At 52.5% G+C, this 26,197-nt stretch overlaps 2 pseudogenes; both read left to right on the forward strand.

Annotated features, from left to right (window-relative positions):
• Window positions 1-1,934: 1,934 nt before the first annotated feature.
• LOC112814499 (histo-blood group ABO system transferase-like) lies at window positions 1,935-2,712 on the forward strand (annotated as a pseudogene).
• An 11,604-nt stretch (window positions 2,713-14,316) lies between these two features.
• LOC112814498 (acrosin-like) lies at window positions 14,317-19,931 on the forward strand (annotated as a pseudogene).
• The last annotated feature ends 6,266 nt before the right edge of the window (window positions 19,932-26,197 follow it).

Consider the following 26,197-nt stretch of genomic DNA (forward strand, 5'->3'; position numbering starts at 1 on the left):
GATGCCTTCTTTCTTGGCTTATCCTTCTGGGTAGAACTTTCAGTCCAATATTGAGCAACAGGTGAAAACCAGCATCCTGTCCTTGTTCCTGATTTCAGAGTAGAGCTATCCATCTTCAGACTTAAGCATAGTGTTTGCTAGAGATTTAATGAGAAAATTCCTCCTTATTTCTGCTTTCATGAGTATTTATATCAGCAACAGATGCTGGACTTTGGTTAGAACATTTTCTGCATCAATTAATATGAACACATGTTTTTATTTAAAAATTCATTGTGCTGTATAACATTGCTTGTTTCACTGTATTGAATAACTTTGAGGTGTTTGTGCAGTCACTTGCTTAGGGTGTAGAGTCTATTTATGAGCTCTTGGTTTTGCAATTCTTCTGATCTGGTTCTTACATCTATTTTAAGAAGGGTACAGGAATGTATTTTGCCGATTTTGTGGGGTTGGTAATAGTGGATAGGGTTAGGATTAGGAGTTAGGGATTAGGGTTAGGGTTAGGGTCTCCCTGTCCTCTGCTGCACAGAACCCATTCTCCTCTGGTAACTAGAGTGATATTTTCAAAACATAACCTTTGGGCCTCTCTGTGGTCTGCTCCCCTCCTGCCTATCCTCTCCAGCTTCACCTCTTCCACCACGGCCCCCCCTTCTGTGGGCCACCCAAGTCTGTTGTCGTCCCACATGTGCCCTGGGCCTGACTACAAGCCTTTGCTTTTGCTCTGCCCTCTGCCAGGATCCCTCTTCTATCCCCCTGCTTCATATCTGGCTTGTTCCCCCATTGGCTGGGTCTGGACCTGACCTCTGGTGACCTGACTCATGTCTGCTGGTTGAGTGTGCTTGTCCCCTATTTAAATGTAGTGCCCGCCTTCCCTGTGTGAGCGATTTACTAACCTGCCGGGTATGGGGCAGGCGCAGGGAAGTAGCCTGAGCGCCTATGCAAAAACATCAGTCTCAGAGGGGCTCACCACACTTGCTGATAATGGGGAGCTGCTGTCCTCACAGGGGGAGCAGGTAGTACCCTTAAAGGGGGACCAGCCATGGGACGTGGTTGGACAAGACTTTGAACGTTTTGGGGCCGAGGAGATGTAGACCTGGACCTGGAAGCTCACACCCTTGGATTCAAGCCTGGGGCCTAAGCAAGCCCGCTCTTCTTCCTAGTGTCGTCTTTTGCCTTCCCTGTCCACGGGGTGGACCTGATTCCTGATGTGGCAGAGTTTGAGGGTGACCCTTCCTAGGAATACCAGTGGCTTACTGAGCACCTTGTCAGCAGGTTGCCCAGCAGCCTTCCAGGGAGGACCCTACAGGAAGTGGAGACAGGTCTGTGGGGGCCAGCAGCAGCCCACTCAAAGCAAAGTGGGACAGGTGGCTGACCCTGCTGATTCTAGATGCTCTGTAAGACATAGAAATGAGGGCTGTGCCCAAAGGTGCTTCCTTCCTGGAAGGTGGGGATTGGATCTGCAGGGGCGGGGGCGGCCAGTGGAGGGCACCTGTAGGGTTTGCCCAGGAGCTCAGCACAAGGGGAGTGTTCCTGGCTCCAGCATGCTGACTGTGGGGCTGCATGGGTTTCCAGCCTCCGAATACTCAGGCTCCCCTTTGGAAGACGGGCTGCTGATGGCCCCCATGTCTGGAAAGAGACATTAGGGAGTTCCTGCTGGCAGCTTCCCTCAGGAAGGTCAGGAGGTGGCTGTTGCTTAAAGGAACCCAGGGCCTGCCCCCTTGAAGAAGGTGCACATGTCCATGGCCCCCCAACTCTGGTGTCCTGCTGCCAGCCTCTGGCAGTGACCCTCTTCCTGCCCTGTCCACTGCCCCTGTGGAAGCATGGTCATCCTGGAGCTGTTCCTGCAGACGGCAGATAAGCACTACATGGTGGGGCACGGGGTCACCTACTAGGTTTTCACCAGTCAGCTGTCTGCTGGGCCCTGTGTGCCCCTCCAGGTGGGCCAGAGGGTGGTGGTCCTCATGGTGGACACAGGGTCACTTACTACGTCTTCACTGACCAGCTGGTTGCTGTGCCCTGTGTGCCACTCTGGGAGGGCTGGAGGGTGGTGGTCGTCGAGGTCCGCAGCATCCTGCACTGGAAGGATGTGTCCATGCGTCACATAGCGATGATCAGCCGCTTCTGCGAGCAGCGCTTCCTCTGTGACGTGGAAGACCTGGTGTGCGTGGACGTGGATGTGGGAATGAAGTTCTGGGACCATGTGGGCATGGAGATTCTGCCCCCCCTCTTTGGCACCCCACACCCCGGTTTCTACTGGGCAGCCCCTGAGGACTTTAGCTAGGAGCACTGGCCATAGTCCCAGACACACATCCTAATGGACCAGGGCAACTTTTACTACATGGGGGCCTTTTTTGGGAATTGGTGGTGGAGTTTCCCCGACTGACCTCGGCCTGTCACCAGGTGATGGGGGTCAACTGGGCCAATGGGATTGAGGTCGTGTGGCCTGATAAGAGCTACCTGAACAGCTACCTGCTGGGCCATAGGGCCACCAAGGTGCTGTCCCCAGAGGACCTGTGGGAACCACGGCTGCTGGGCTGGCCCCAACATCATTCCCAGGGTCATGAAGAAGCTGAGATCCATGGCTGTGCCCAAGAATCACCAGGACACCCAGAACTCATGAGGCGCTGTCCCCGGAGGAGCTGTGGGACCTGCGGTATTGGGCTGTCCCCTGAAGGACCTGTGGAACCTGAAGCTGATAGGCTGACCCTGTCATGAAGAAGCTGAGATTCAGGCCAAACCCAAGAATCACCAGGACAAACAGAACTCATGAGGGCTTGCCCCCAGAGGCCATGCAGGACCCACGGCTGCTGGGCTGGCCCCTGGAGGACCTGCGGGACCCGAGGCTGCTGGGCTGGCCCCGCATCATTCCCTGGGTCATGAAGAAGCTGAGATTTGTGGCTGTGCCCAAGAATCACCAGGACATATGGAACTCACGAGGGGCTGCCCCCGTCTCCATCAGGGGGTGCTGCCTTGAGCGGAGCTGTCAGAGCAGATTCCTACTTCTGTCCCCTTGAGGGAAACTGTGGAGCCCAGCACTGCTTGCACGGGCACGCCAGCGCCCCAACCAGCCCTGTGCACAGGAGGCCTGCCTGGGGGCACAAGGTCCTCTCTTTGTGGTCACTACATTTTGATCATTTCCGGGTCCTTTGCAGCTGTGAACGGCTCCAGTTTTTTGTCGGATGTTTTTCTGTATCAATGCTGAGCAACCATCTTAAAAAGAACAACTGTGGAAAAAGGTTTTCTCCGTGATTCTAAACAGACATCGCCTGTTGGGGCTGGGAGCAGCCCTGTAGCAGCCATGGAGCCAGAACGGATGCTGGCCAGGTCTTCCCGCCCAGTCCTTACACCTCAACGCGTTCATGGGGCTTCAGGGTCAGGGGTGTGCCGAGCCAACTCCCAGACCCCAATGCCCTCACCACCAGAGGACTTGGCCGTGGCCACTAGCTTGGCCTCCAGGAGCGTGGAGCCCTCTGGGCTATATAAGGTTCCTGCCTTGGATTTAAATGGCTATTTCTGGGGCGCCTGGGTGGCTCAGTTGGTTAAGCGACTGCCTTCGGCTCAGGTCATGATCCTGGAGTCCCGGGATCGAGTCCCACATCGGGCTCCTTGCTCAGCGGGGAGTCTGCTTCTCCCTCTGACCCTCTTCCCTCTCGTGCTCTCTGTCTCTCTCTCTCTCTCTCTCAAATAAATAAATAAAATCTTTTTTAAAAAATAAATAAATAAATGGCTATTTCTGTGCTGGTGTTTGTGATATGTGGGCACTCGCTCTGTCTGGATGTGCGTCCCCTTGGGATTGCTCAGTGCCCACCAGTGGGTTTGCACTTGTGCACTTTCTCTGGACCAGCTGCCTGCACTGTGTCTTAGCAAGCACTTACTGAGCTCAGTCACCCAACAAGGGGCAGAGCATGAGAGCGAGAACTAAGGTACAGGCTCCCTGCTCCTGGGCCCTCCAGGGACTCGCGACGGCCCCGACTTCCTGACTCACTTCTTTTGTATTGTGGTATAATGGACATACAGCTGATACCATGAAGCACGTTTCAGTGGCAATGAGTATATTCCCTGTTCTGCACCGGCTACCTCTGTCCATCGCCACAATGTTTTCATCATCCCAAACTGAACCTCTACCCACAAGACCCTAACCCCCCATTCCCCTTCCCCAGCCCCGGCACCCAGCAGCTCCTTCCACCTCTGTGAATGGGAGTGCTCTCCATCCCTCACAAGTAGGGTCCTCAAGTGTCGGTCCTTTAGGGACTGGCTTATTTCACATGGCATAATGGCCTCAAGGTCTGTCCCTGTGAGCCTGAACCTGACCCACTTTACCCCGAAAAGTGTGGCTCAGCCCTCTCATGTCTGAGCTGAACATCCTCAGTCCCCTCTGCTCCCCACACCTTCCTCCTCAGCCTGAAGATGATTCCAGCCAGTCTGCAGCTTTGAAGACCTGTTCAGTCCGGATGCCAGGTACATAACCCGGGGGGCCTCGGGCCTCACCTATACCCCATCTGTCCACGTCAGGTGCCTGCCCCCTCCCCCAGCTGGCCACCTGCACCTCCCACAGGTGTCCCCATCTCAGGAGAGGGAAACACCAAGTCCAGACCCTTGGAGTCCTCTGGGACTTCTTGCTTGCTACCAACTCTACCAGCAGTGAAGTGGCTACTGGAGGACATTCAATGTCCAAAACATTTAAAGGCATACGTGAATCTCTGCTGCCTAAGGCAATGGATAACAGTTAGGGCAAATAGAAACCAAGCAGAATCCCAGGAAGAAAGGCCAAGGAATGAGGAGCTTTAGTGAAGAAGGGTCTGGAAGCTCTGACTGCCCCTACCTGACCTTCAGGTGCTCCTCAGTTACTCCTGTGCCTCTGGTATCTTCCTGAAACCCTGACATGGCTGTTTTTAGACAGCTCATCCAGCAGTACCCTCAGTATCTGGGACGCAGATTTACTGGAATCCGCAATGTGTCCTGCTGCCCCACCGGGATCGCTTTTTGAAGGTGCATCGTCCGGGCCATCTGAGGAGCCAAGACTGTGGGTCTGTGACCTGGAGGGATTCTGAGCAGAACTGGTGGGATGGGAGGGCTGCAAGGCCCAGAGGCAGGTTTCAGGAAAGCCGATTCGGGTCCCCGGCATCCTACCGATTTTGAATCAAAGCCCTGAGATCTTTAAAATGCCAGCAATGTGACAGCATGGGCCAGAAAAGCAAATGTCCCTGTGCACCCAACCCCACCTAAACTATTGGCATTTTCTTGTCACTTGAGCTGAGGTCAAAGGATTGGGAGATGGGGCTTGAGGAGGTTCCTGGGCCAGACTTTGTATTTGGGGGACAAAGGCCATCCAGACAAGCTTGTGCTGAGCCTGAGGAGGGGGTCTGTGTGGAGACCCCAGATGCAGGCACCGCTGTCCACAGAGGCCCCCTCAGGCTGCCCCAGTGCACCTGCTGCTGGGGGAGAGCCTGTCCCCTCCTCTCTGCCTGAGGGCTCTCTCCTGCACCAGGTGCCTCCTCTCCTGCCAGCCATTGCCATCCTGCAGCCTGGGAGGGTGGCTACCCCGAGTTCCTCTAGCTGCTGGGGGAACACCAGCCCCCACCTCTCTGCCTGAGGGTTCTCTCTTGCATCAGGTGCACCTCCTCTCCTGTCAGTCACTATCAGCCTGCAGTCTTGGAGGGTGGCTACCCTGACAACCTCCAGCCCTGGGGACAGAGCTGGTGTGGATGAGATGTGTTCTCCCAGCAGGTCTGAGCGCCAGGTCCCCACAGTGCTCCCTGTCCTCCTGCAGGCTCACTGTGCCACATCCTCCCTCAGTCTCCCTGGGCCCAAATCTTCCTCTGTTCGCAGAACATTCTTGACCCAGGCTCCACACGCTGGACTGGGAGCAGGTCGTCTGGACCTTCTGGACTCTCGCTTCCGTGCCCGTGACATAGGCACAGTCTGGACTCACAGACTGCTCAGAGGAGACCCAGCGCAGGAAGAGGCAGGCCACTGCAAGGGAGATGGCTAGTGACCCCAGAAGGAGCACACAGTCCTTGCAAAAAGCACCGGGCTCACAGGACCCAGCGTGGGATGTGGGTGTCAGGCCAGGGAGCACAGGTAGTCCTGGAGGGGGAGGCCCTAGCGGAGAGGTCATGGAAGGGTCCCAGAAGAGGCAGGAGACAAGGAAGATGACAGGACAGAGCTTCCCAAGGAGGTTGATGGAAGGATCAGAGAATTGCATAGCCCTTTGGGAAAACTCAGAGGCCCTGGAGATGTTGGCTGAAACGCTCTCATTTGGTCCGAAAAGCTGGGTCACAACACCTCAGTTGACACTGGATGATTTACTCTTTGTTGGTTCTAGGAATCAGTACGTACCTGCCAGTAGAACTCACATTGCATGATGTCTAGGATATACTTACTTTTCATTACTTTTCAGGACTAGATTTTTCTAGAGGAAGTGCTAAGCATGGGTCTTCCATTCTTTGCGTTGTGCAACTGTCCTCTGTTTTCAGGATCCAATTCCTGGTCCTCATCACCACTGCTAACCCTGAGGACTGCCCCGGTCACCTCCCACACTGGACATGACCATGTGGGTTGGGGGTTGCTCACTGATGAAGCCCCAGTGCTCAGTACACAGCAGGGACCCCAGATCCTCTGCTGAATGAGGGTAGAAGGAGGGAGGGTTGGAGGGAGGGAGGGAGGGGGACGGAGGGTTGGAGGTGGGGAATGAATGAGGGAGAGAATGAATGAGGGAGGGAGTAAATCCACAGAAGTTGGGTCCATAAATCAGGAGTCCTTATTTGGGGTGAGATCCGAAGGCATCACAGGCCACCCGGACCCTGGATGTTGGCTCAGGGCATGTCCATCTGTCCTCCCAGTGCTGACCTTCCATCTCCTTGCACCCTCTGTCAACCTGGATCCTCTCCCCCTCCTCCTCAAACAATTCTCAATGTTCCCAGGGGCAGGGTGGCAGGAGGGGTGGGTCTTAGGAGGGGCTTCCCAGATCCTGTGCCCCGGATGACACCGGGACAGTAGCTGCAGGGCATTCTATCATGAGAACTGGGACCATGGATCCCATCCATCTCCTTGGGCATTAGTGTTGTTCCATTCCCTGCTCTCTCCACCTCCACTGTGTTGAACACTCCTGACAATACATGTGTGAAAAACCGAGCCAGAGCTTCCGGAGCTGAGTCTGAGGCTGAGGATGGGTGCACCTGTGGCCTGGGATGGGTGCTGCTCACTCTTCTCCCAGACAGAGGTGCCTGTCACCGTTCTCTCCAGGGGACCTCTACTTCCTCCCGTTCTCCCCAGGGCTGCTGGTCCCCAGACCAGACACCTGCCAGTCTGAGGGTGACCAGCACTGCCTCCAAAGTGTTTCCTTTGCCGGAGTCCTTCCCCAGGAGCTCCCACATCTCTGACACATATTCCCTGCGTGCCTATCCTTCCGCCTTGGACTTGCATTTGTTTGGTCTCCGTCCCTGTGGAACCCAGTGACTGGGAGCGTGGTTTGGACCAAAGTCAGGTGAAACCTTTCTCTGGCCTTGGGTTGTGAGCAATGCTTTTGCCCTTTGTGGTGTGTCTTCCAGCTTTCTGCATTTCCCTGGTTTCTGTGTGGGTCTCAGGAGGATCCAGCCCTGTCCTGTCTGGGGTCAGGCTGTGGTATCCCAGCAGGACCAGGGGTCTCGGCCCCGAGATGGTGCCCATAATTCCTAAAGTGGACCCTTGATTACATCTGATGTGTAATCCATCGGGGATTTCAATATCAAATAAGAGAAATTTTATGACAAATAAACACAGAAGAAAAGGAGTCCCCTTTGAAAATAGGGGGGCAGACACAAAGGCCCTTATTGTGTGATTCCAATTACAGAAACATCAGGAATAGGTAAAGGAACAGAGAGAGAAATCAGCTTAGGGGTTGCCGGGGTCTGGGCTGGGGGAGAAAAGGGCAGGGAGGGCTTCTGGTTAGGGGACTCCTTTGGGGAATGAGATATTCTGCGGCAATATTCTGGGGTGTGGTGGCACAACGTTGGGCATGTAGTTAACGCTCATGACATGTTCAATTGAAAACAAGTAATTTTATTTAAAACAAATAATAAAAAGTATATAGGACATGGAAGGATAAAATAACAGTTAATATGTACCAGAGAGAAAGAACATAGGGGGAGGGGATGAAACAATCGGGGGGGGGTCTCGGGTTCCGGCGATGCAATTAAGGGTAATTTTACAAGGAGCTCTCCTTGCAGGGCTGTGGGCTCTGGATGTGGCTGTGGGAGCCCTGCAGGAGCAGGAGTAAGGGCAGGGCTCAGGATAGGGGCAGGGACAGGGGCAAGGGGAGGGACAAGGTCAGCAGTAGTGGCAGGTGCAGGATACACGGCAGGAGCAGGGACAGGATCTGGGTCAGCAACAGTGGTTCTGGCAGGGGTAGGAGCAGGAACAGGGGCAGGGGCAGGAACAAGAGCACAGGCAGGGGCAGGGGCTGGGGCAGGGGCAGAGGCAGGGGTAAGGGAAGGGGCAGGAGCCGGGTCAGGATCTGGGTCCGAGGCAGGGGCAGGGGCTGGGGTGGGGGAAGGGGGAGTGGCAGGAACTGTAGCAGGGGCAGGGGCAGGGTCTGGCGCAAGAGCAGGTGCCAGTTCTTCCTGGACAGCGCCAGGCTCTCCGTGGGCAGGTGCCGGGTCACCTGCCGGCTCCTGGTCTCCTCCTGAAGTCACTGCAGGCACCACCGCTGCCTCCAGATCCGGCTCTAGCTCCTCAGGTGGTGGAGCAGCTGTGAGAGGAGAAAAGCTGACCCCCGGCTTACTCTCCATGGGCCTTTGCAGAGACAGAGCCCACCCAGGGCCTCCCAGAGAAGCCACAGCCGGGAAGGAACCCTCATGGGGACGTCTCCCCAACGGCAGTCCACCGCTGTGTGCTCTGTGTCCAGGCGTTGCTCCTGGCCCCACACCAGGCTCTGGGGGCTCCTCCCTGTGGGGCCAGCACCGACCTGTCCCCACACACCACAAACACCCAGCCCCGGCCTCGGTGGGCTCCGGCTCCTGGACCACTGTCCGGTGGACAACCACCTGGGACAGTGGTCTGCGTGGTGTCGGAGGTCTTGCCCGGCAATCCCCAGCACCTGCTTCTGGGGACCCCTGTGGGGTCACCCCCTCTCTTGAGGAGATGGAGGGCGTGTCCACCAGCCTCCTCTCCATGTCCTCCGTGGCCTTCTGCAAAGACAGGGACCGGTAGCCGGCCCCGAGGCATCACAGGCCTGCCCGGCCATCCGGACTGTCCTACTGCCCAGTTCCCCTGCTGCGCCCAGATCAGACACAGACCTGTGCATGCACAGCCCTGCATCCGGGAAGCAGTGACCCATCCCTGCATGGCTATTGGGATAAACCTTGGGCAGAAGGGGCAGCGCCCGCACACCCCATCCCAAACAGCCAGCCGTGACCTTGAACATGACCTGCCCACTGGGTATCGGACCCCTCATCAGCCTGCTCCTGCTCAGGGTGGCCCCACCCTGCATGACCCCTCTTTACACACACATACACACACACACGCACACACACACACACACATCCCCATCCACACACGTGCACCCACACACACACTCACACACAGACACACGCACGCACACACACAGACACACACACACACACACACACACAGGGAGGGCACGTGGGGCTACACAGGTCATCAGAGAGAGTGGGCCTGGGTGGCCGGCTCTGGGTCTCCTGGTGTTACCTTTCTGTCTTTCTGGCCAAATGGCCAGAGGCGTTGGGAAGCCCTGACATGAAATCCCCAGCGGGGGACAGCGTCTGCAGGGCACGCTTTCCTACGCCTCCAGCCTCTGGACCTCAGAGCGCAACATGCGAACATCTTGTTTTGAAGATCTCCAAAGAAATGAGCTGGGCAGGGGGCTGTCTGTGGAATGTGGGTGCCTGGTTACCAGGGTTCCAAATTCTGTTGGGCTCTGTTGTCAGGGAAGTGAGGTCACCACTGCCTGGGGTTCCCTTACCCAACTTTCTCCTCACACAAGAGCCCCCCGAGTGCCCCTTCCCCCGGATGCTCAATGCTCATCCTCCCCCCATGCCCCATCCACACAGTAACACCCACACAGCCCACCCACAGCCCCCAGGAGGCCTGGGTGCAGCTGGTGTCTCTGCTGTGATGGCACAGACCTGCGTTCAGACCTGGTTCCTGTGCGTGCCAAGAGCTGTGACCCTGGACAGACCCTGTGCCTCTCAGGGCCTCCCCAGGCTCCCCATGTGCACATCGGGGTATTCTGGCTTCTGATTCTAGTTACACCATTGGTGGTAGGACGTCTACACATGTTCCATACCTGCATTCACAGGAGTTTGGTGCATACTTGGAAATGCAAGGATGAGCCAGGAGCTGGGCTTGGCATGGAACACAGCTCAGAGGGGCTTGGGTCTACTCTGGGGTCCAGGCAAAGCCACCCCCCTCCTGCTTGTGTCCCAGCCCCCGTGGGAAGGTAGTCATGAACTGATTCTGACCTTGTCCCCTCACAACACAGATTTCCAGAGGCTCCCATTAGGGTTAGGCTCAGGTCCCAGGGCCTCGTCTGTGCCCGTGTGCTGGGCAGTCCCCACAGTGGCCCCTGGCACCCCTGAATCCTGGTCACACATCCCTGTGGAATCCCCTCCCCTCCAGGGTGGATGGCATGTGTGATGGTGCTCTCAGGAATGGAATGGCACAAAATGCCAGGATGTCATTTCCAAGCTGGTGGAGGAAAGTCTATGACTTCCTCTGGTTCCCTCTATGCTGTGTTCATTCTCTATCTCTTTCTCTGTCTCTGTGTCTGTGTCTTTCACTGGAGCAGGATCTGAGGGTTTCATGGGCGATGTGAGAAACCTCAGAAGCCTCCCTTTTCCCCGTTTCCCTCTCCGGTCCCGGTGCTCCAGTCCTTCCTAAGGCCTCCTCACACTGACCAGAGCAGTGATTCTGGATCCTCTTCCAAATGGGGACCCTGAGGCTGCCACAAGGAGGGCCCTGACCTTGGTCTCCAGACTGGTGGTCCAATGCTCTGCCATGTTCTGCATACCCAGGTCCTCAGCCCCCCAAGCCCCAAGTATGTCCTCTTCTGAGAAGGACTTCGAAGGGGTAGAAAGCATTTTCCCAGCACTGGGAGCACAGTGGGTCAGGGATGGAGATCCAAGGCCAACAGGCTTTTTCTACAAGCCTGTGGGACCCTTGGGACACTGAATCTCTGCAGCCCAAGTGACAGAAGAGTAAGCTGAGACCTTTTAGGCTATAGCCCCTCTGGACTTGGGGGTGGGTATCTCTTCCTACTCCCAAGTTCCCAGGGTGGTGGTGGACACCGGAAACCAGACCCTGTCTTCTCCCAGCGCCCTGGCAAACCCCTGGGCCCCTTGGCGACCCCTGACCATCAGCCTGGCCTGTCTCCCCTCCCCATGCTCTGGATCTGGGTCCTTGCCAGGAGTCCTGATGCCCTGCCCCATGGCCCAGCTGTCTCCAACTTCTTTCTTCTTTCCCCCTTGTCCTCCACCTCGCTCCCTGGGTGTCCTCCCCTTCTGACCCCCAGCTGGGCAGTCAGAGTGGTGTGTGTGTGGGTGGGTGTGCAGGTGCGCATGCCTCTACGTGCATCGGGATGCCAAGGTCATGTCCCCACATGGACGGCGTGGGTAGTTATCCCCGAGGATATGAGGGGCTTTCACCCCCTAATCGAACCTCATGGGAGTGTTGGGGCTGGCCTAGGACTGGAGAGCAGCCCTGCTCCTTGGGCTCTGCACCCCTCATTTGTCTTGGGCGAGTCCCTGCCTCCTTTGACCCATGTTCCCAACTGTCCCTGAGGGTTGGACATGGACACGCTTGAACGTGGCTGCTTCTCTAGGGGTCGGTGGGGGACAGGTGCACCAGACACACAGGCCTCCCTACCGAGAGTGCCAGCCAGGTGTGTCATGGCCAGGTGTGCAAAGGGGATCTGCACAGAGCACCTGTACAGTGACCCAGCCCTGCGGCGGATGGACATGAGACCCATGGCTCTGCACCTGATGGGTCCCCAATGTTCCCTCACCATTGCCAACTGCTCTGTGACCCCAAAGTCCACTGGGCCCCACAACCACGGCCACCCTGTGCGGCAGGCCTTAGCGTGCAAGGCCAGGTGGGTAGGATATCTGGGGACGCACAGGTCATTCAATATCCACACCCAGCTGCAATGCATTCCAGTCTGCTGGAATGCAAACTTCCTCTCAGGGTCCAGCTAAGTGCTGGGCTGGGCCAAAGCACCTGGAGGCATCAGTGGAGGCCGACTCAGGACAGGGAGAAGATCAGTCCGCCCCTTCCCCTTCTACTCTCCTCCTTTTGCCTTCTCTTCCTGGCAGGACCTGGGACAGACGTCCAGCCTGTCCCTGGCTGCAGCCCTGGCTGGAGTCAGAGGGGCGGGAAGGAGGCTGGGGTGGAGGGGCCCACCAGCAGGATTCCCATGTGCAGGGGGCTGTTACTATAATGAGGGACCCCGTGGGCATTCAGGGATTTCAGCCCTTTGTAGACATGAGCAGTGGCCCCAGGACGCGGCCCCTGCCCCATCCTTCACCCTCTACAAGGCCCTGCATCCTCCTCAGTGCAGTCCTTGTCCACAGCCAGTCCTCCCTCTGGCCCCAGGAAATTCAGCTGCTCCAGGGGCTGTGAAATCTTTACAAGCTGGAGCTGAGCCAGCCCAATGGGGCCTGGTTCCTGGTCCTGCAGCCCTACAGTGAGGAGAGGTGAGGCCAGGCAGGAGTGGGGAGAGGGCAGAGTGGACTGTCCCTAGGGTCCATGGCTGCCTGGTCAGCACAGACCCTGCTGTGTGCCGGCCCCTAGGGCACCCAGACTCCTGCTCCTGAGCAGGCTCCGTGAGGGAGACTAGAGTGTGGCTCCTGCTAGCTCACATGGTGTCACTCTGTCCTATATCTACAGCCTGTCCCACCAGCTAGACTCCCCTCCTAGTGGGCCAGCTCACCTTCAGGGTCAAGAACAGGCCTTCATGAACCTCAGGGGCAGATGCGTGGCTGGGCAGGCAGGGGAGGGCTTGCTCTGGGCTCAGGGAGACTCTGGCTGGGCTAGCAGGGGCTCTGGAGGGCTGGCCTTCCAGATTCTCTACTGACAAGCCCTGGGTTAGGGTGAGGGTTAGGGCTAGGATGAGGGTGAGTGTGAGGGGTTAGGGTGAGGGTGAGGGTGAGGGTGAGGTTAGGGTTAGGGTTAGGGTTTAGGGTTAGGGTTAGGGTTAGGGTTAGGGTTAGGGTTAGGAGATGATGTCTCCTGATACTCCAGTAAAGATGTATAAGTCCTCCTGGATATTCAGTTGAAGGGCATGTGATCTCCTGAAAGTTATGTCAGCTGTGAAAGTGTGACATTCAGTTAGAAAGTTAGTAGGAGAATAAAGCTCATTTGACAACCTGAAAACTCATAACACTCAGGAAGAAGCTATGAGGTGTCCAGACACGCAGGCAGGCATGGATAACCTCTTGATGCTCAGATTGTCTGGTGGAGAACTTACACTCAGGGAGAGGAGGGAACACTGCCCTTCATTCAGGTGGAGGTGTGACCTCCTCACACTCCTACAGGAAGGTGAAACTTCTTCACATGCAGGTATGTGAGGTGAGCATTTGTCATGCTCCCGTCAGTGAGATGCCATCTCCTGACAATCAGAAAAAATGAAACTACAGGATATTCAGGTGATTGTGGTGAGAATTCCTGAACCTCAGGTATAGGAGACACATCTTCCTGCATGTAGGTCCCAGACAGGAGCCCTGGAGACACTCAGGTAGGAAACGCCAGACCCTGAGATACTCAACAATGAATAGAAAGGTGGGATTTGTAGTCCTAAATTAGAGAAATTCAAAGTGGCTCTTTGAAAAGTGTGCTGATAGTATGTACTTGGAAGAGGGAAAGACAATTTGCCCTACACAGGGTTAAGGATCGATTAATCTGGTGAGCCCAACACCCTGTGACCATTGACATGCTGCATCATCTTGACATAGAGGGACAGAGCTGCCCCTCAACCCATGATTTGGAACAGAAACTGTGGTTGCAGCTTGCATGAGGGGCAGACCCTGACACTGCACAAAAATGGATCCTCAAATGATATGGAACCTTCAAAGGGTAACTGGGAATGAAGATCCTGGCTTTGGGACAGAGGGATGGGGCTGCACATGAGCCCCCATCACTCAAGGGGTGCAGAGGAGCATGTACAGAAAGCTGGGATGTTGTTTCAGCCTGAACCTGTTAAGATAAGGGCTCCTGCCTGGCCTGACTATTGGGGTGGCGGGAGGGGGATGTAGCCATGCTGATTGGTCAGGAGGCCACAGAGCTTTGTGAGGTCACTGGGCTTCCAGGCCAGGCTGGGGCAGGAGTATGATAGAGACGCTGCCAACTGCCATTCTGCTGGCCTTGGCAGTGTCTGTGGTTGCCAAAGATAACGCCACGTGTGAATAAGTGTCAGGGACACCTCCGGGGGGTGGAAAGAGTGTCTTCTGAATAGCAAACCCCACCCAGACTCCCTCTGTCCAGGGCTAGGAAGGAGGCCAAGATTGGGCCTTAGTAGTCCCCTGGGTCTCACGGGTGTGACCCACATCCCCAACTCAGAGCATCCTTGCTCCCTGCTTCATCAGCCGAGAGACCCCAGGGCTGACCCCTGGGCTCTGATGCCTCCGGTAAAACAGATGCTGGGGTCTTTCCCTCACCTAGAGAGTGACCTCACTGCCTCTTGCACATCAAGTCCCAATTTTTAGAAACCCCTTTCTTCCCACAGATACTGAGGTGCCCCACCTGTGGCTGACCCCAAAGACCCCAGGGTATTGTCATGGCATTCTTCTAGGGTCCCGCCTCCACCTTAGACTCTGACAGCCCGCAAGGTACCCCTAAACTCTTGTGGCCTCTCCCCAGTTCCCAGAACTTCCACCCCTGGGCCCCCGCTGCTCCCCACACCTGGGATCACTGGACCTGCCTTGGCTACTCTCCCTCCTCCTGCCACCATCCAAACCCACACTGCAGCCCCAAGACCCCTGTGGCTTTTTTCTGAGTCTCCCGCCCAAAATTGGATCTAAAGACCTCAAGCCGTTACACCTCTCTCTCTCCACCTCTAGTCTCCCCCTCTGCCTCAGGATCTCCCATATTTCTAGGGCCCTTATCATCAATCCTGCTTCCTATGGCGCCTTCTTTCCTCACCTTGGGGCTATACCCACAAGACCCCAGAACTCATACTCCTCAAAACCAGTTCCTGAAGCCTGCAGCTTCCTGTTTCCCTACCGCCCTGACAGCGCCTCTCCTCAGCAGCTCCCCCTCGGACCCTCCACACTCCCGCTTGCCCCACTTTGCCCAGCCCCCTAGCCCTGATTCCCCCATTGTGCAGGGGCGAGGACAGGCTGTGCCTCTTCTTGGTTTGAACTGTGCCCCTGGTCTCTCCCCTGTGCCCCCTGTGGGTTACAGTTCAGGCAGAACCCACCGGGAACTGGCGGTATCGTCAGAGGGCAGGATGCAACAATCGGGGCCTGGCCCTGGATGGTCAGCCTCCAGGTATTCATGTCCCATAATAACCGAAGGTACCATGCGTGCTGAGGCCCCTTGCTGAACTCCCATTGTCTGCTTACTGATGCCCACTGCTTTGTCTCCAAAAAGTACGTGTGGGAGCGCATGGGGGGAGGTCTTCAGAAAGGCTCTTCCCAGAAAGGGACATTCTCCAGGGCTCTCTGTGCGCAGTCTCCCTGGGGCACTGGGCCTTTTGGCAACCAGAACGTGTGGGTGGGCCCAGGCCCTTGCTGAGGGAGGGCTCTGAGGATCATGGTCACCAGAGGTTTCTGTCGAGCCCATCCTTTCTGAGGATGACCTGGCTTGCCTCTGTGCCCACAGAAAATTATATGACTGGAGACTAATTTTTGGAGCAAAGGAAATTATGTATGGGAACGCTAAGCCAGCGAAGCCACCTCCACAGGAGAGATATGTCGAGAAAATCATCATTCATGAGAAATACATCCCCAGTTTAGAGCACAATGACATCACTCTCATGAGGATCACCCCTCCCGTTCCTGTGGGCAATTCATCTGAACGGGCTGCCTGCCCCAATTTAGGGCGGGCCCACCTGGAGTTCCCCAGGCCTGCTGGATGGCTGTCTGGGGATTCTTGAAAGAGAAAGGTGACTATGGGAGGTGCTCTCACAGGGGTAGGGACACTGCTGGTCATTTCCTCAGTGGTCTCTGAAGTGCAAGGGCCATATGTGGTGCCTAGTGGTAATGTCCACCAGAATGCGGGACACTGTCCCCTTTTAGAGCGGGAGCAACTGGCAGCCGAGTCCCCTGTCCACAACCTCACCACTGATGGTTCGTGTGGTCGCCGGGTGGAAGGGTGCATGAGCACCAGTAGAACCTAGGCATTTTTCGAATGGGGTATGGGCTGTGGCTCTATCTGGGGCCTGGAACCCCAGTTGCTACCTTCTGGAAATGGGGGATTGTCCCCTGAAACGGCACTTGGAGAAGAGCTCGAGATGGGGTTTTGTGGTTGCGGGCCAACTCCTCTCCTCTCTGGACATCCATTTCCCCGTCGGTGAGTGGAAGGGCCATGTCACATGCTCTCTGAGCTCTGAGACCTCAGAGCCCAGCCCTCTAGACCTCAGTGAACCTCTGCTCCCCACCCTCGGTGGTCACAATGCGAGAATCCACCCTCCCCATCCGAGTGACTTCGTTTTCTCTGGAGAGAGGGGACAGGGTTCTTGGAGGGCCAGCAGTGGGCAGCAAGGGTTTGACGAGTAGGTTAGGCCTTTCAGCTTTCCAAAGGTGACCACATGGACTTTTTACCCAGTCACATTGAGGATGAGAAGAGAGACTGAAAACTCTTCTGTCCATTGATAATGGAAAACTGAGGGCTCTTAATTCAAGGCACTTCAGTCATTTGGGGTTCCAAACTCAGGCTTTTCTGGTGACAAAACCCTGGTAGTTTCAGTATGGTTCCTGTAACTCTTCTGCCCTCTCTCAAGGCTGCCCCCCTTCTCTGATTGGGTTGCTGCTCCTCCCGGGCACCCCTGTTTTCAATGGCCTCTTCTGGCCCTTTCCTCCCTGACCTGGGGTATCAACCTCTGTCTGGCTATTGATGTCCATAGGTCTGCTGAGGCCTCTAGAGCATTCTTCTTGTCCCACCCCCCTGGCCTTCCCTGCTCTGCCCACCCACCCAAACATGTGCACAGTGTCCCAGGGTTCTTGTAGTCGCTGGGCGGGCTGATCTCAGGGTTCCCATGTACACTCCCACCCCTACCACCACCTTTGCTGTCCTATCTCTCAAAAGGATTATAGGCTCCCAGCTACACCGTGGACATCACACAAGGCCTCTTTTGTTCTAGAATCCTCCTCAACTTAGTGGGATTTCCACCATCTTCTGGTGAATCCATCCCCCACTGGTAAGGCCAAGTCTTAAAGAAATCCCCAGCCTCCAAATTTCTGTGACATTTTTGCAGACGTCCTTTTTCTACCTCCTCCTTGAGCCCATATGCTTCTGGGGTAGTCCTCCTTTCTATTGAATTTCAAGTTCCTGTGGACTTTTTAGCATTTAAAGCCAAGGTGTTGGGATTGAGAAAACCCTGTTCTCTTCCAGGTCATCTGGCTCTTCCATAGATCTAAAAGGTCACCATAAGCGACCAGGCTTGTTGTGGGGGTCATTTCCATGTCACCCCTGCCTTGGGGACAGTGCAAGTACAAAAGTAACCCTGCTTGGGTGGTATGCAAAGTTGACCTGAAGGGCCTGGAGATGCAGTCCAAGCCACACAAACACACAGTCTGAATGCTGTGTGCCTAGCTCCATCCACTTTCCTCCACTTGGTTCTGGCTTCCCACTTAGCCTCCACTGCCATGCTCCAAGTGTGATATGCCGCCTCTCCACCCGGATGCAGGCGACTTCAGACCCACCCACCAGGCTGTGGCTGGGCTGTGGGTGCGGCCGTGGTGGGGGGAGCCCACTTGATGAAGAGGGGAGAGCTGCCCCTATACCAGCTGTGAGGTTGGCTGATGGAATCATAGCCTGGGCTGGGCCTTTCTTAACCCAAAGGTCATGATGGACCCTCTGGGGCTGTACAGGATGTTCTGACCTGCCTTCCGGTTATTCCAACCACCCATGCCCCTGACAGATCTGTGTGTGTGGAGGCCATCCTGCAGCTCCTCATTCTCTGTAACTTCAAAACGGATGGGAGGCATGCGGCGAGGGACTCATCTGCCCAGCTCCAGCAGATCCTGTCCAGAACTGAGCTGAGGGGTTTAACGGGGAATAAAAAGCAATGAGGGGGACTTAGAGCCCTACTGTGGGGAAATGAAATGTGTGTCCTGGGTTTGAGTATAGAGAGGAAAACCTTGGTCCGAATCCAAGCCACACCACATCCCAACCAGCATGTTTGGGCAAGTGGTGCTCCAAGCTCTTGATTGGAGGCTAGGTGAGTCACAGAGCTTAACACAGGGGGTCACTGTGGGGTGTAAATGAGGTGACACATCCTGGTTGTAGCTGTGAATAATCATCTGGCATCAACTACATTCCTGCAGCCACATCTGCTCATCCTCCATGCACTGCCCCTCCTCTTCACCTGCATATGCCTCCAACACCCCACATCCTTAACAAGGGTCTGAGGAGAGGCCAGGGGCATTGACTTTCATGGAATTTAGTTTGAAGTAGAGCATTTCAGCATGATGGGGGTTCCATGGAGGGAGGAGGCAGGGCTTTCCCAAAACATGTCTTCTGTGATCGCTGACCACCGAACCACCTAGCTGTAGCGTAGAGGATCGCACCTACACTGCAGGAGGCCCGTGTGAACCTCATCGACCTCGACTTTGTAACTCCAGCCAGTGGTACAATGGGCGCATTTGTTCGACCAATGTGTGTACAGGGTACCCTGAAGGCAAGATCAACACCTGCCAGGTAACTTCCCTTCGGGCGCCACTTTCCCTGTCAACACCTCTTTTGTGAATTCCTGAACTCCACTCCCTCCAGGGCCCTGCTTCAGTGACCCTCTCCCTGGTCCCATCTCTAGCAATGAGGATGGGAGGCGATACCTGGGGCCCCTACAGAGAACCAGTCACCACACAGAGAGCTTTATCGCACCGTGACACAGAGATCATACCACCCGAACACCACCCTGGAAGAGAATGCTTACCTCTCCTCACCAGAATACAAAACCTTCCAATCCACTTGTACACACATGCCCATGCATGCATAAAGCCTCATACGTGGACACATGGGTCGCTGATCTTCCCTCCTCACTGCAAGGAGACCCGTGACAATCCATCCCCTTCTCACATCCACCTGAAGCTGTTGATACCAACTCAAAGTTTACCACCACCACTTGTGTTCATGGCAGCAAGAAGCCATGTGACTGAACAAACTGTCCTTCCAGAGCCTATGGCCCTTCTGGGCAGGGGAAAAGTGGCTCAGACAGAGAGTGACTTCTGTGTCCTTCTGGGCAGGGGGAGAGCGGCGGGCCTCTCATGTGCATAGAGGTTGTGCAGACACAACGTGGCAAACACCTATGTGGTCGTGGGAGTCACAAGCTGGGGGGTAGGCTGTGCCCGAACTAAGCGCCCGGAGTCTACACGGCCACCTGGCCCTATCTGAACTGGACTGCTTCCAAGATCGGTTCTAATGCCCTGCACATGGCTCAATCGCCCACCCCTCCGCATCCGACTTCCCAAGCAATCCCGGCTAGACAACCCTCTGCCCGCCCTTCTGCTCACCCTCCTTGGTACTTCCAACACCCTCCTCGACACCCTCCCAGCCCCCCTGCATCTCCACCTCGACCTCGACCCAAACCCCCGGCGCCAACCCCAGCCCCATCCCCACCCCCACCGGCTCCCCCACCTATTACTAAAGCTCCCCAAGTACTTTATGTTGTCAAGCGACTACAGCAACTCACAGTGATCTTGAAGGGGAAGACCTTTTCAAATGAAAAGGGGTATTACGAAATGGAGACCACAGCTCTCCCAGAACAGACCGCCGCCTCCTGATCTGACCCCACTCCAAACAGACCCCATGAGCCCTTTACTCCCAAAAAACAAAGATGAAATAAATAAATATAAACATAAATATAGATATATAAAATATATCTCTATCTATCTATCTATCTCTATATCTATCTATCTATCTATCTAATTTATGAAGGGATGATTTCTGGACTTCTTCCTACCTGCCCTCCCCGACTCAATCCAAACCCTCCCCCAGCAAATCTGTCTTCCCTCTGTCACCCTCCAACAGGGTGGAATTGCTTGTGTGTCAGGGTTCATTGTGGTTTCCTAAATCTTGATTTTTGAAGATGGAACAAGGCGATCTGTGGTCACAGGCAGGTATGGTCTGGATCTCACACTCAGAGTCTCTGCTTATTAAATCAGTGCAGGTGGGCCCTGGAGCACTTCTGTGAGGTGAGCTGACTCAGAAGGAGGGGTATGGGTCTGAGTCCATTGGAAGAATGACCCCAGTCTGAAGTTTTGTAGCGTGGCCATCTGATGCTCAGTCCACATGGCCAACCCCAGGCAGGAGTATCCCCTCCAACAGAATCGCTTATGTCCATATGTGAATTCCTGAGAAAGAGATCTTGATGGCCTCATGTCAACTGCCCACTCTGGTCAGGGCCCAGATCAAGCCTAAATGCTGGATTAGCCACTTGAGAATTAAAGATGGCAGGCTCCAGAAAGAAATCCCCGGGCTCCGGGCTAGGCAGTTGCTGCAACAAGCAACAGTCTCATACCTGTTCACCTGTTCACTGTGTCCACATGTTTCAAGTACAAGATGGTCCTATGTTCTGGTTGCAAAGACAAATGGCATAGGGTACAGGAGCATGAGGGAGGAACTTTGGGTGAGGAAGACCAAGGACCCTGTCTTTTCCTGCTGGGGCTGCAACAGGGACTGAAGAAGCAGGCATGAGTATTTTCAGGATTTGTCAGTCTGTCTGGGTTCAAACAAACCCCCTGCTTAAACCCTCATCAGCTATGTGGCCTTCGGAATATGGCCAGAGGCTTGTGTGACAATGAAATTAGGACAGATGTAGGTTTCAGAGCAGAGCGTGACACGCCATACATGCTTATAGATGTGGGCTCTAGAGCCAACTGGTGATGAGATGCTAGGTAACCTTATACTTATGAAGGGGCACTCGGGTGTATATCGTCTGTGCACTTATGAGCCCTGGAATGCCTAGGCTACCTAAGAGGACTTGCAAATTGATCTGGGTGGCCCATGGCTCCGTAGTATATTAACAATTGATAAAATAAAAAAACCAAATTTTGTCTGCCTTCACTGAGAGCCAACATTACTAAGATTAGAGGTGGCATGTCCATGATTCCTTTTGTTGGCTTTGGTCTATCTCTTCTAAAGTCAGTTTCTTAATCTCCCTACTGGGTATATAAGCTTTGTACCCTGGTGTCAGACACCAGGTACCCTCTAAACACTGAACAAAACTCAATGTCAGTCACAGAGTGAGACAAACACCAAGCCATAGGTCACATGTTCCAAAGAGCAGAAACAGCCATGGCAGCCACTCAGGACCCGCTCTCACTCTTCCTGGGCAGTCCTGAACCCTGAGCTTGCAGGTGGGAATGGTGTGGCAAGATGTGCTCAGGCTAGGGTGTAGGGGTGGGTGTGCAGGGCTTGGGACAAATTTGGAGGAGCATAATACCAGTGGTTTCTTTCCACTTACAGATCATCCCTCCTCCTCAGAGCTTCCCAGGATCCAGAACGGATTCTCCTGGCACTCTCTCCTTTCACATGCTCAAATCCTTGTCCTTAGTTTCTCCCTCTCTCCTCATTGGGCCTGTCATCTGTAGCTGACACTTGGGTCTCCTCCTTGGGAGACAGGGCTTATAGGGGAACACTGATGGGAGGACATGGATTGGGTACAGCCTGCAGTATCCGATTGATGGTTTCTTGTGTATCTTCCGAAACCCTCCATGCCCACAAATAAAATTTACATATAACACTCTTCTTATTTAATCACTGTTCATACGACTCTGACTTCCTGTTTCATTTAGCAAATAGGGTTATTTTCGTATTAGCACACAGGGACTCACCTTCTCAAAATTACGTTGTGCGGTAGGGGTACTTATGAGATATAGTGCCACATTTCCTTCCTGGGAGGGGTTATCTAGCCCCCTGCTTTAGCTTTCCCTCAATGTACTCATTTCCCCACAGATAAGCCAATACTGGTTTATATCAAATTCACTGATTTTTGCAAAACGAATAGATGTTCCAATTGTCATTTTTTTTTTAATTATGAATGAAGTTGTTGACAAGTGAAGTGAGACTCTCTGATCTGCCTTCATATCCCTGTGGATACTCTAACCATAAAAAAGGCTTACATGTCCCAGAACAGATACTGCTGCACACAGAGACAAGAAGAACAGGGGAAAACTGGACAGGCTGTACAATGAGCCAGCAACAGGGGGCATCTAGGCAACTGAGGGACATGCTCACTGTTTCTCTGTGGGATGGTTTAGGAAAATGATAAATATTTTTCTAAAAAGCAGAATTCATAATCATTTTTATTGCTAGGAAGAGTAAGAAGATGATTTGATGGTGGCTAAACCTGTGCACGTGGTAAAAGCCTGACTCCTGAGCATTCGGGAATAAGATGTGTGTAGGCACAAGTTCTAATTGCGAATTTGATCCATATGAGATATGTTTTTTTAAGATTATTTGTTTAATTATTTATTTGAGAGAGAGAGATAGCAAGAGAGAGAGCATGAGCAGAGAGAAGACGCAGAGGCAGAGGGAGAAGCAGGCTCCCCACTGAGCAGGGAGCCCGATGTGGCACTTGATCCCTGGACCCTAAGATCATGACCTGAGCCGAAGGCAGATGTTTCACCGACTGAGCCACTCAGGCACCCCCAATATAAGAAATCTTATATTTGCAAGGAAAAAACTGATCCCAATGAATATAATTTTAGTACATTTTAAATGGAAGTGGAAAAAATGGAGGTAGTTCATCTTTAATGTGTAGAAAACTCATCAAGAAACAGAAATTAGCCTAATGGAGTTTTCTGCAGAGACTATATTCTTGGTAAAGAATCGTCAGTGACCTGCTTCTGGTCACTATAGTTGGGCCTGTGTACTTCTCTTGGGTAGGTACTCAGATAGTGGAATGGCTGTGTTATATGGCAGGTGTAAGTTTTGACATATGAACGCACCCAGGAAACCAGCACCACAATCAAAATAGTGAACCTGTCCATCACTCCAAAGGCTTCCTTGGGGTACTCTGTAATCCCTCCAGCCCCTTCCCTCGCTGGCCCTAGCAACTTCTGCTCTGTTTCTCTCACTGTGTATCCGTTTGCATTTAAAAAATAATTTTAATAAATGTAATCTTACAGAGTGCTCTTTTTTTTGTTGTTGTTCTAGCTTCTTTGGTCTAGCAGGCTCTCCACTGAGCAGGGAGCCCTGTGCGGGGCTCTGTCCCGGGACCCGGAGATCATGATCTGAGCTGAAGGTAGAGGCTTAACAGACTGAGCCAACCAGGCGCCCTGGCATTTCTAAATATTTTACTAAAAAGAAATGAAAAAGCCACAAGCTATTCTGTTTGCCACTAATTCCTACACCAAAAAGGAAAACACGACCCAGCTGCATTTATCGATGTCCCGGCACCTCAACCTCAGTTTTAGATATTTTCCTATATACTTTGTAAATGTCTTTAGTGCAATCAGCTCATTAATTTATGCAAATTAGGGAAACTGATTTATAATATCATCACCTTTAAAGGTATCTTCTATATATTTCTTCCCCCCGCCCCAAGATGTCCACCAGATCTGTCGCTAAGGTGAACGATGATACAATCAACTGTTTCAGGAGCCCAAAGCAGTCTGTAATCTTAGCTTCTAAATATGCAGGGATCTCAAACTTCTACCAGTGTAAACAAAAAGACTCAAGTGATCAAAAACTACATCGTTGCGGCACCTGGGTGGCTTAATCCATTAAGCATCTGCCTTCGGCTCAGGTTGTGATCCCAGGGTCCTGGGATCAAGAGCCCCATGTCGGGCTCCCCACTCAGTGGGGAGCCTGCTTCTGCTTCTGCCTCTGCTGCTCCCCCTGCTTGTGCTCTCTCTGTCTCTCAAATAAATAAATAAAATCTTTAAATAAAAGTCAAATAGTTGAAGAGAAATGTATCAGTATGAAGATATTTTAACTACAACTTTATTATGCCTTTCAAGCTACAAGCTCTCTTTAAAATGACATCAAATTACAGTGCATACACGCCTATAACAGCTTAGACTTGCTTAGAAACACGTCATTACATTAAAATAAATAACCTTCTAAATATTTCATAATTTAATTGGCTCTTAAATAGTTTTCCCAGGGAGAAAACAAGCATTCTTTGTTCTTTGAGTTGGATATATAAGTGAACTGCTATTTATTCATTTAAGTCCCAAAGAAACCTAAAGACAAAAGTTTTTTTTTTCTAATCAATACAGATATACATGATCATCATCATTAATACAGTGAAAGGATGAAATGGTATAAACAGTCAATCTCTCATAAGTATGGTTGCAAAATAATCTAAATGGACAATGACTGACACTGACAGTCATTTCAAGGAAAGAAGAACCTAAGTCAAGAAAATGTTGAAGAATATGTACTTTGACAAAGGAGTGAGAAGTATTAACCCAAAAATGAGACCTATGGAATAGAAAGTCATTTTACTTTGTCTTAAAAAAAATGGAGGGGCGCCTGGGTGGCTCGGTCATTAATCGTCTGCCTTCGGCTCAGGTCATGGTCCCAGGGTCCTGGGCTCGAGCCCCTACATCTGGCTCCCTGCTCCACGGGAAGCCTGCTTCTCCCTCTCCCACTCCCCCTGCTTGTGTTCCTTCTCTTGCTTTGTGTCTCTCTGGCAAATAAATAAAATCTTTAAAAAAATATATGGACAAAACAAGGAAGAAGGAGGGAAACTAGATTATTTAGAATTGAGGTAGATCTATACCAACATGGACTGGGGTACAATGATTTGATCTCAGGAAGGAACTGAATAAAATAAAATGTCACAGGTCTTTATGTCAATAACAAAACATTAATTCAAATACATACAAAATACAAAGTCTGGATTTTTCCCCTTAGGTTTGTAATAAACATGAAACCTTTGTTCGGTGCATTTGCTTTTCTAAGCCTTCTCTGTTTAGAGCGCGTACTATTCAATGGCATCCATGCTGGATTTTACAGTTCTCAACTCAAATTAAAAACTTGCCTTTTATAGTAAAGTATACATTTTATTTCCATCATAAGGCAGTTTTAAGACCTTTCTAGTACTATATTTTAGAATGCTTTGAAAGGGTTTTTAACTAACATATACATTAAAAAAATCTTGAATTTTTTTAGGATGACTCTTTTTAGTACTGAACCATGATGGGTTTAACTTAAAGCATGATGTGGTAAATATATTATACTCTTTAAACCAATTCACAGCTTTAGGAATATAACCATAATAAGTTGCATAGTTATAAGCAGTGGATGAATAAATAAGACAGATGATTCCTCCCCAGTGGCCATTCATTAGTTTGCTTTAGGAACCTGGAAGACATTGTCTTCTCTGAGTTCCAAATGTTCTGGTAAGTCTAGCTGTTTCTTAACTTACTCAATATCACCTTGAATTGCTGAAGTAAGTGATTCTAAGAATCAAACTTTTTTTTTTTTCCGATCTGAGGCAGTCAAAGGTGGACACATTGAAGATATCCCCAGGGAAGTCCTCTTTGAAGGTATTCTTGGCATCAGTCTTCAAGGGGTTCTCCTAGTCTTACATTCTGGGTACCCGCCTCTGCGCACCACCAGCAACGAACTTCTCCACTTGCAACACTGGCCCAATCGCAGTAAATGTTAGTGGGTACATAAACTGCAGGACTGCCACCTGTTCAGGAAAGTTAACTGTGCAGATGCCTAGCTACTTGGATCAGCGTGCCTGACCCACATCGGAGCAGCCCGGCCCCAACAGCAGAACTTGGCCAGTCACGTGGTAGGCACACAATGCAGGGGGTGGCACCTATGAAAAACCTGTCTTATATTTTTCTGTCCCTTCTTCTTGCCATTCCTGCATTCTTTTCTATTTGTCTTTTTTGAGTGTAAATTTTTACATTAAAATATAAATAACAAAGTTTGCCATTTTAACTATTTCTAAGTGTACAATTCAGTGGCATTAAGGACATTCACAGTGTTGTGTGAGCACCACCACTATCAATTCCAGAACTTTTTCATGATTCCAAACAGAAACTCTAACTATTAAGCAATAGCTCCCCATTCTACCCTCCTC

Source organism: Callorhinus ursinus, unplaced genomic scaffold (genome assembly GCF_003265705.2).
Source record: "Callorhinus ursinus isolate GAN/ISIS: 27379988/994484 unplaced genomic scaffold, GSC_fseal_2.0 scaffold362, whole genome shotgun sequence".
Classification (NCBI taxonomy): domain Eukaryota; kingdom Metazoa; phylum Chordata; class Mammalia; order Carnivora; family Otariidae; genus Callorhinus; species Callorhinus ursinus.